The 7,500-nt window shown below is 47.0% G+C and overlaps 19 non-coding genes and 7 pseudogenes across 19 annotated transcripts in view; all 26 read right to left on the reverse strand.

Annotated features, from left to right (window-relative positions):
• LOC146290322 (5S ribosomal RNA) overlaps positions 1-83 on the reverse strand; it is a 119-nt gene extending 36 nt beyond the window's left edge. The window contains exon 1 of the ribosomal RNA XR_014755653.1: positions 1-83. This exon is cut by the window's left edge and continues 36 nt beyond it. This is a non-coding gene — a ribosomal RNA (5S ribosomal RNA).
• A 182-nt stretch (positions 84-265) lies between these two features.
• On the reverse strand, positions 266-384 carry LOC146290323 (5S ribosomal RNA). The gene has a single exon (XR_014755655.1). It is a non-coding gene; the product is annotated as a 5S ribosomal RNA (ribosomal RNA).
• A 198-nt stretch (positions 385-582) lies between these two features.
• Positions 583-701, reverse strand: LOC146290324 (5S ribosomal RNA; annotated as a pseudogene).
• Positions 702-875: 174 nt separating this feature from the next.
• Positions 876-994, reverse strand: LOC146290325 (5S ribosomal RNA; annotated as a pseudogene).
• Positions 995-1,178: 184 nt separating this feature from the next.
• Positions 1,179-1,297, reverse strand: LOC146290326 (5S ribosomal RNA). Its single transcript, XR_014758009.1, has one exon. It is a non-coding gene; the product is annotated as a 5S ribosomal RNA (ribosomal RNA).
• Positions 1,298-1,483: 186 nt separating this feature from the next.
• On the reverse strand, positions 1,484-1,602 carry LOC146290327 (5S ribosomal RNA). The gene has a single exon (XR_014757680.1). It is a non-coding gene; the product is annotated as a 5S ribosomal RNA (ribosomal RNA).
• A 174-nt stretch (positions 1,603-1,776) lies between these two features.
• On the reverse strand, positions 1,777-1,895 carry LOC146290328 (5S ribosomal RNA). Its single transcript, XR_014756893.1, has one exon. It is a non-coding gene; the product is annotated as a 5S ribosomal RNA (ribosomal RNA).
• Positions 1,896-2,071: 176 nt separating this feature from the next.
• LOC146290329 (5S ribosomal RNA) lies at positions 2,072-2,190 on the reverse strand. Its single transcript, XR_014756894.1, has one exon. It is a non-coding gene; the product is annotated as a 5S ribosomal RNA (ribosomal RNA).
• A 186-nt stretch (positions 2,191-2,376) lies between these two features.
• LOC146290330 (5S ribosomal RNA) lies at positions 2,377-2,495 on the reverse strand. The gene has a single exon (XR_014757051.1). It is a non-coding gene; the product is annotated as a 5S ribosomal RNA (ribosomal RNA).
• A 172-nt stretch (positions 2,496-2,667) lies between these two features.
• On the reverse strand, positions 2,668-2,786 carry LOC146290331 (5S ribosomal RNA). Its single transcript, XR_014755656.1, has one exon. It is a non-coding gene; the product is annotated as a 5S ribosomal RNA (ribosomal RNA).
• Positions 2,787-2,970: 184 nt separating this feature from the next.
• Positions 2,971-3,089, reverse strand: LOC146290332 (5S ribosomal RNA). The gene has a single exon (XR_014755657.1). It is a non-coding gene; the product is annotated as a 5S ribosomal RNA (ribosomal RNA).
• Positions 3,090-3,275: 186 nt separating this feature from the next.
• Positions 3,276-3,394, reverse strand: LOC146290333 (5S ribosomal RNA). Its single transcript, XR_014755658.1, has one exon. It is a non-coding gene; the product is annotated as a 5S ribosomal RNA (ribosomal RNA).
• A 204-nt stretch (positions 3,395-3,598) lies between these two features.
• Positions 3,599-3,717, reverse strand: LOC146290334 (5S ribosomal RNA; annotated as a pseudogene).
• A 174-nt stretch (positions 3,718-3,891) lies between these two features.
• Positions 3,892-4,010, reverse strand: LOC146290335 (5S ribosomal RNA; annotated as a pseudogene).
• Positions 4,011-4,186: 176 nt separating this feature from the next.
• Positions 4,187-4,305, reverse strand: LOC146290336 (5S ribosomal RNA). Its single transcript, XR_014755659.1, has one exon. It is a non-coding gene; the product is annotated as a 5S ribosomal RNA (ribosomal RNA).
• A 182-nt stretch (positions 4,306-4,487) lies between these two features.
• Positions 4,488-4,606, reverse strand: LOC146290337 (5S ribosomal RNA). The gene has a single exon (XR_014755660.1). It is a non-coding gene; the product is annotated as a 5S ribosomal RNA (ribosomal RNA).
• A 186-nt stretch (positions 4,607-4,792) lies between these two features.
• Positions 4,793-4,911, reverse strand: LOC146290338 (5S ribosomal RNA). The gene has a single exon (XR_014755661.1). It is a non-coding gene; the product is annotated as a 5S ribosomal RNA (ribosomal RNA).
• A 202-nt stretch (positions 4,912-5,113) lies between these two features.
• On the reverse strand, positions 5,114-5,232 carry LOC146290339 (5S ribosomal RNA; annotated as a pseudogene).
• Positions 5,233-5,408: 176 nt separating this feature from the next.
• On the reverse strand, positions 5,409-5,527 carry LOC146290340 (5S ribosomal RNA). The gene has a single exon (XR_014757565.1). It is a non-coding gene; the product is annotated as a 5S ribosomal RNA (ribosomal RNA).
• Positions 5,528-5,697: 170 nt separating this feature from the next.
• LOC146290341 (5S ribosomal RNA) lies at positions 5,698-5,816 on the reverse strand. The gene has a single exon (XR_014758010.1). It is a non-coding gene; the product is annotated as a 5S ribosomal RNA (ribosomal RNA).
• Positions 5,817-6,004: 188 nt separating this feature from the next.
• On the reverse strand, positions 6,005-6,123 carry LOC146290342 (5S ribosomal RNA). The gene has a single exon (XR_014757681.1). It is a non-coding gene; the product is annotated as a 5S ribosomal RNA (ribosomal RNA).
• A 174-nt stretch (positions 6,124-6,297) lies between these two features.
• On the reverse strand, positions 6,298-6,416 carry LOC146290343 (5S ribosomal RNA). Its single transcript, XR_014755662.1, has one exon. It is a non-coding gene; the product is annotated as a 5S ribosomal RNA (ribosomal RNA).
• Positions 6,417-6,620: 204 nt separating this feature from the next.
• On the reverse strand, positions 6,621-6,739 carry LOC146290344 (5S ribosomal RNA; annotated as a pseudogene).
• A 174-nt stretch (positions 6,740-6,913) lies between these two features.
• LOC146290345 (5S ribosomal RNA) lies at positions 6,914-7,032 on the reverse strand (annotated as a pseudogene).
• A 176-nt stretch (positions 7,033-7,208) lies between these two features.
• On the reverse strand, positions 7,209-7,327 carry LOC146290346 (5S ribosomal RNA). Its single transcript, XR_014755663.1, has one exon. It is a non-coding gene; the product is annotated as a 5S ribosomal RNA (ribosomal RNA).
• Positions 7,328-7,497: 170 nt separating this feature from the next.
• Positions 7,498-7,500, reverse strand: part of LOC146290347 (5S ribosomal RNA) — a 119-nt gene continuing 116 nt past the window's right edge. The window contains exon 1 of the ribosomal RNA XR_014758011.1: positions 7,498-7,500. This exon is cut by the window's right edge and continues 116 nt beyond it. This is a non-coding gene — a ribosomal RNA (5S ribosomal RNA).

The following is a 7,500-nucleotide window of genomic DNA, read 5'->3' on the forward strand; positions in this document are numbered from 1 at the left end:
TCCAAGTACTAACCAGGCCCGACCCTGCTTAGCTTCCGAGATCAGACGAGATCGGGCGTTGCCAGGCTGGTATGGCCGTACGAAATAAGTTGACAACCATAGGCTACTTATCCATATACAGATTTAGCAATTGACAATGCAAGGTAGTCTCTCTCTCTCTCTCTCTCTCTCTCTCGTGTCAAAATGAAAACAGCTTCCAGCCCCTTTCATGAAGGACTACTTGTGCATATTGCAAGATGTCAGTTTCTAAGTGAATGAGCAAAAGAGCATACAGCACCTGGTATTCCCAGGCGGTCTCCCATCCAAGTACTAACCAGGCCCGACCCTGCTTAGCTTCCGAGATCAGACGAGATCGGGCGTTGCCAGGCTGGTATGGCCGTACGAAATAAGTTGACAACCATAGGCTACTTATCCATATACAGATTTAGCAATTGACAATGCAAGGTAGTCTCTCTCTCTCTCTCTCTCTCTCTCTCTCTCTCTCTCTCTCTCGTGTCAAAATGAAAACAGCTTCCAGCCCCTTTCATGAAGGACTACTTGTGCATATTGCAAGATTTCAGTTTCTAAGTGAATGAGCAAAAGAGCAGACAGCACCTGGTATTCCCAGGCGGTCTCCCATCCAAGTACTAACCAGGCCCGACCCTGCTTAGCTTCCGAGATCAGACGAGATCGGGCGTTGCCAGGCTGGTATGGCCGTACCAAATAAGTTGACAACCAAAGGCTACTTATCCATATACAGATTTAGCAATTGACAATGCAAGGTAGTCTCTCTCTCTCTCTCTCTCGTGTCAAAATGAAAACAGCTTCCAGCCCCTTTCATGAAGGACTACTTGTGCATATTGCAAGATGTCAGTTTCTAAGTGAATGAGCAAAAGAGCATACAGCACCTGGTATTCCCAGGCGGTCTCCCATCCAAGTACCAACCAGGCCCGACCCTGCTTAGCTTCCGAGATCAGACGAGATCGGTCGTTGCCAGGCTGGTATGGCCGTACGAAATAAGTTGACAACCATAGGCTACTTATCCATATACAGATTTAGCAATTGACAATGCAAGGTAGTCTCTCTCTCTCTCTCTCTCTCTCTCTCTCGTGTCAAAATGAAAACAGCTTCCAGCCCCTTTCATGAAGGACTACTTGTGCATATTGCAAGATTTCAGTTTCTAAGTGAATGAGCAAAAGAGCATACAGCACCTGGTATTCCCAGGCGGTCTCCCATCCAAGTACTGACCAGGCCCGACCCTGCTTAGCTTCCGAGATCAGACGAAATCGGGCGTTGCCAGGCTGGTATGGCCGTACGAAATAAGTTGACAACCATAGGCTACTTATCCATATACAGATTTAGCAATTGACAATGCAAGGTAGTCTCTCTCTCTCTCTCTCTCTCTCTCTCTCTCGTGTCAAAATGAAAACAGCTTCCAGCCCCTTTCATGAAGGACTACTTGTGCATATTGCAAGATTTCAGTTTCTAAGTGAATGAGCAAAAGAGCAGACAGCACCTGGTATTCCCAGGCGGTCTCCCATCCAAGTACTAACCAGGCCCGACCCTGCTTAGCTTCCGAGATCAGACGAGATCGGGCGTTGCCAGGCTGGTATGGCCGTACGAAATAAGTTGACAACCATAGGCTACTTATCCATATACAGATTTAGCAATTGACAATGCAAGGTAGTCTCTCTCTCTCTCTTTCTCGTGTCAAAATGAAAACAGCTTCCAGCCCCTTTCATGAAGGACTACTTGTGCATATTGCAAGATGTCAGTTTCTAAGTGAATGAGCAAAAGAGCATACAGCACCTGGTATTCCCAGGCGGTCTCCCATCCAAGTACTAACCAGGCCCGACCCTGCTTAGCTTCCGAGATCAGACGTGATCGGGCGTTGCCAGGCTGGTATGGCCGTACGAAATAAGTTGACAACCATAGGCTACTTATCCATATGCAGATTTAGCAATTCACAATGCAAGGTGGTCTCTCTCTCTCTCTCTCTCTCGTGTCAAAATGAAAACAGTTTCCAGCCCCTTTCATGAAGGACTACTTGTGCATATTGCAAGATGTCAGTTTCTAAGTGAATGAGCAAAAGAGCATACAGCACCTGGTATTCCCAGGCGGTCTCCCATCCAAGTACTAACCAGGCCCGACCCTGCTTAGCTTCCGAGATCAGACGTGATCGGGCGTTGCCAGGCTGGTATGGCCGTACGAAATAAGTTGACAACCATAGGCTACTTATCCATATACAGATTTAGCAATTGACAATGCAAGGTAGTCTCTCTCTCTCTCTCTCTCTCTCTCTCTCTCGTGTCAAAATGAAAACAGCTTCCAGCCCCTTTCATGAAGGACTACTTGTGCATATTGCAAGATGTCAGTTTCTAAGTGAATGAGCAAAAGAGCATACAGCACCTGGTATTCCCAGGCGGTCTCCCATCCAAGTACTAACCAGGCCCGACCCTGCTTAGCTTCCGAGATCAGACGAGATCGGGCGTTGACAGGCTGGTATGGCCGTACGAAATAAGTTGACAACCATAGGCTACTTATCCATATACAGATTTAGCAATTGACAATGCAAGGTGGTCTCTCTCTCTCTCTCTCGTGTCAAAATGAAAACAGCTTCCAGCCCCTTTCATGAAGGACTACTTGTGCATATTGCAAGATTTCAGTTTCTAAGTGAATGAGCAAAAGAGCATACAGCACCTGGTATTCCCAGGCGGTCTCCCATCCAAGTACTAACCAGGCCCGACCCTGCTTAGCTTCCGAGATCAGACGAGATCGGGCGTTGCCAGGCTGGTATGGCCGTACGAAATAAGTTGACAACCATAGGCTACTTATCCATATACAGATTTAGCAATTGACAATGCAAGGTAGTCTCTCTCTCTCTCTCTCTCTCTCTCTCTCGTGTCAAAATGAAAACAGCTTCCAGCCCCTTTCATGAAGGACTACTTGTGCATATTGCAAGATGTCAGTTTCTAAGTGAATGAGCAAAAGAGCATACAGCACCTGGTATTCCCAGGCGGTCTCCCATCCAAGTACTAACCAGGCCCGACCCTGCTTAGCTTCCGAGATCAGACGAGATCGGGCGTTGCCAGGCTGGTATGGCCGTACGAAATAAGTTGACAACCATAGGCTACTTATCCATATACAGATTTAGCAATTGACAATGCAAGGTAGTCTCTCTCTCTCTCTCTCTCTCTCTCTCTCTCGTGTCAAAATGAAAACAGCTTCCAGCCCCTTTCATGAAGGACTACTTGTGCATATTGCAAGATGTCAGTTTCTAAGTGAATGAGCAAAAGAGCATACAGCACCTGGTATTCCCAGGCGGTCTCCCATCCAAGTACTAACCAGGCCCGACCCTGCTTAGCTTCCGAGATCAGACGAGATCGGGCGTTGCCAGGCTGGTATGGCCGTACGAAATAAGTTGACAACCATAGGCTACTTATCCATATACAGATTTAGCAATTGACAATGCAAGGTAGTCTCTCTCTCTCTCTCTCTCTCTCTCTCTCTCTCTCTCTCTCTCTCTCTCGTGTCAAAATGAAAACAGCTTCCAGCCCCTTTCATGAAGGACTACTTGTGCATATTGCAAGATTTCAGTTTCTAAGTGAATGAGCAAAAGAGCAGACAGCACCTGGTATTCCCAGGCGGTCTCCCATCCAAGTACTAACCAGGCCCGACCCTGCTTAGCTTCCGAGATCAGACGAGATCGGGCGTTGCCAGGCTGGTATGGCCGTACCAAATAAGTTGACAACCAAAGGCTACTTATCCATATACAGATTTAGCAATTGACAATGCAAGGTAGTCTCTCTCTCTCTCTCTCTCGTGTCAAAATGAAAACAGCTTCCAGCCCCTTTCATGAAGGACTACTTGTGCATATTGCAAGATGTCAGTTTCTAAGTGAATGAGCAAAAGAGCATACAGCACCTGGTATTCCCAGGCGGTCTCCCATCCAAGTACCAACCAGGCCCGACCCTGCTTAGCTTCCGAGATCAGACGAGATCGGTCGTTGCCAGGCTGGTATGGCCGTACGAAATAAGTTGACAACCATAGGCTACTTATCCATATACAGATTTAGCAATTGACAATGCAAGGTGGTCTCTCTCTCTCTCTCTCTCTCGTGTCAAAATGAAAACAGCTTCCAGCCCCTTTCATGAAGGACTACTTGTGCATATTGCAAGATTTCAGTTTCTAAGTGAATGAGCAAAAGAGCATACAGCACCTGGTATTCCCAGGCGGTCTCCCATCCAAGTACTAACCAGGCCCGACCCTGCTTAGCTTCCGAGATCAGACGAGATCGGGCGTTGCCAGGCTGGTATGGCCGTACGAAATAAGTTGACAACCATAGGCTACTTATCCATATACAGATTTAGCAATTGACAATGCAAGGTAGTCTCTCTCTCTCTCTCTCTCTCTCTCTCGTGTCAAAATGAAAACAGCTTCCAGCCCCTTTCATGAAGGACTACTTGTGCATATTGCAAGATGTCAGTTTCTAAGTGAATGAGCAAAAGAGCATACAGCACCTGGTATTCCCAGGCGGTCTCCCATCCAAGTACTAACCAGGCCCGACCCTGCTTAGCTTCCGAGATCAGACGAGATCGGGCGTTGCCAGGCTGGTATGGCCGTACGAAATAAGTTGACAACCATAGGCTACTTATCCATATACAGATTTAGCAATTGACAATGCAAGGTAGTCTCTCTCTCTCTCTCTCTCTCTCTCTCTCTCGTGTCAAAATGAAAACAGCTTCCAGCCCCTTTCATGAAGGACTACTTGTGCATATTGCAAGATGTCAGTTTCTAAGTGAATGAGCAAAAGAGCATACAGCACCTGGTATTCCCAGGCGGTCTCCCATCCAAGTACTAACCAGGCCCGACCCTGCTTAGCTTCCGAGATCAGACGAGATCGGGCGTTGCCAGGCTGGTATGGCCGTACGAAATAAGTTGACAACCATAGGCTACTTATCCATATACAGATTTAGCAATTGACAATGCAAGGTAGTCTCTCTCTCTCTCTCTCTCTCTCTCTCTCTCTCTCTCTCTCTCTCTCGTGTCAAAATGAAAACAGCTTCCAGCCCCTTTCATGAAGGACTACTTGTGCATATTGCAAGATTTCAGTTTCTAAGTGAATGAGCAAAAGAGCATACAGCACCTGGTATTCCCAGGCGGTCTCCCATCCAAGTACCAACCAGGCCCGACCCTGCTTAGCTTCCGAGATCAGACGAGATCGGTCGTTGCCAGGCTGGTATGGCCGTACGAAATAAGTTGACAACCATAGGCTACTTATCCATATACAGATTTAGCAATTGACAATGCAAGGTGGTCTCTCTCTCTCTCTCTCTCTCGTGTCAAAATGAAAACAGCTTCCAGCCCCTTTCATGAAGGACTACTTGTGCATATTGCAAGATTTCAGTTTCTAAGTGAATGAGCAAAAGAGCATACAGCACCTGGTATTCCCAGGCGGTCTCCCATCCAAGTACTAACCAGACCCGACCCTGCTTAGCTTCCGAGATCAGACGAGATCGGGCGTTGCCAGGCTGGTATGGCCGTACGAAATAAGTTGACAACCATAGGCTACTTATCCATATACAGATTTAGCAATTGACAATGCAAGGTAGTCTCTCTCTCTCTCTCGTGTCAAAATGAAAACAGCTTCCAGCCCCTTTCATGAAGGACTACTTGTGCATATTGCAAGATTTCAGTTTCTAAGTGAATGAGCAAAAGAGCATACAGCACCTGGTATTCCCAGGCGGTCTCCCATCCAAGTACTGACCAGGCCCGACCCTGCTTAGCTTCCGAGATCAGACGAAATCGGGCGTTGCCAGGCTGGTATGGCCGTACGAAATAAGTTGACAACCATAGGCTACTTATCCATATACAGATTTAGCAATTGACAATGCAAGGTAGTCTCTCTCTCTCTCTCTCTCTCTCTCTCTCTCTCGTGTCAAAATGAAAACAGCTTCCAGCCCCTTTCATGAAGGACTACTTGTGCATATTGCAAGATTTCAGTTTCTAAGTGAATGAGCAAAAGAGCAGACAGCACCTGGTATTCCCAGGCGGTCTCCCATCCAAGTACTAACCAGGCCCGACCCTGCTTAGCTTCCGAGATCAGACGAGATCGGGCGTTGCCAGGCTGGTATGGCCGTACGAAATAAGTTGACAACCATAGGCTACTTATCCATATACAGATTTAGCAATTGACAATGCAAGGTAGTCTCTCTCTCTCTCTTTCTCGTGTCAAAATGAAAACAGCTTCCAGCCCCTTTCATGAAGGACTACTTGTGCATATTGCAAGATGTCAGTTTCTAAGTGAATGAGCAAAAGAGCATACAGCACCTGGTATTCCCAGGCGGTCTCCCATCCAAGTACTAACCAGGCCCGACCCTGCTTAGCTTCCGAGATCAGACGAGATCGGGCGTTGCCAGGCTGGTATGGCCGTACGAAATAAGTTGACAACCATAGGCTACTTATCCATATACAGATTTAGCAATTGACAATGCAAGGTAGTCTCTCTCTCTCTCTCTCTCTCTCTCTCTCTCTCTCTCTCTCTCTCTCTCGTGTCAAAATGAAAACAGCTTCCAGCCCCTTTCATGAAGGACTACTTGTGCATATTGCAAGATTTCAGTTTCTAAGTGAATGAGCAAAAGAGCAGACAGCACCTGGTATTCCCAGGCGGTCTCCCATCCAAGTACTAACCAGGCCCGACCCTGCTTAGCTTCCGAGATCAGACGAGATCGGGCGTTGCCAGGCTGGTATGGCCGTACCAAATAAGTTGACAACCAAAGGCTACTTATCCATATACAGATTTAGCAATTGACAATGCAAGGTAGTCTCTCTCTCTCTCTCTCTCGTGTCAAAATGAAAACAGCTTCCAGCCCCTTTCATGAAGGACTACTTGTGCATATTGCAAGATGTCAGTTTCTAAGTGAATGAGCAAAAGAGCATACAGCACCTGGTATTCCCAGGCGGTCTCCCATCCAAGTACCAACCAGGCCCGACCCTGCTTAGCTTCCGAGATCAGACGAGATCGGTCGTTGCCAGGCTGGTATGGCCGTACGAAATAAGTTGACAACCATAGGCTACTTATCCATATACAGATTTAGCAATTGACAATGCAAGGTGGTCTCTCTCTCTCTCTCTCTCTCGTGTCAAAATGAAAACAGCTTCCAGCCCCTTTCATGAAGGACTACTTGTGCATATTGCAAGATTTCAGTTTCTAAGTGAATGAGCAAAAGAGCATACAGCACCTGGTATTCCCAGGCGGTCTCCCATCCAAGTACTAACCAGGCCCGACCCTGCTTAGCTTCCGAGATCAGACGAGATCGGGCGTTGCCAGGCTGGTATGGCCGTACGAAATAAGTTGACAACCATAGGCTACTTATCCATATACAGATTTAGCAATTGACAATGCAAGGTAGTCTCTCTCTCTCTCTCGTGTCAAAATGAAAACAGCTTCCAGCCCCTTTCATGAAGGACTACTTGTGCATATTGCAAGATTTCAGTTTCTAAGTGAATGAGCAAAAGAGC

This window comes from Hypomesus nipponensis, chromosome 5 (assembly GCF_054491055.1).
Source record: "Hypomesus nipponensis isolate SF chromosome 5, ASM5449105v1, whole genome shotgun sequence".
In the NCBI taxonomy this organism is placed as follows: domain Eukaryota; kingdom Metazoa; phylum Chordata; class Actinopteri; order Osmeriformes; family Osmeridae; genus Hypomesus; species Hypomesus nipponensis.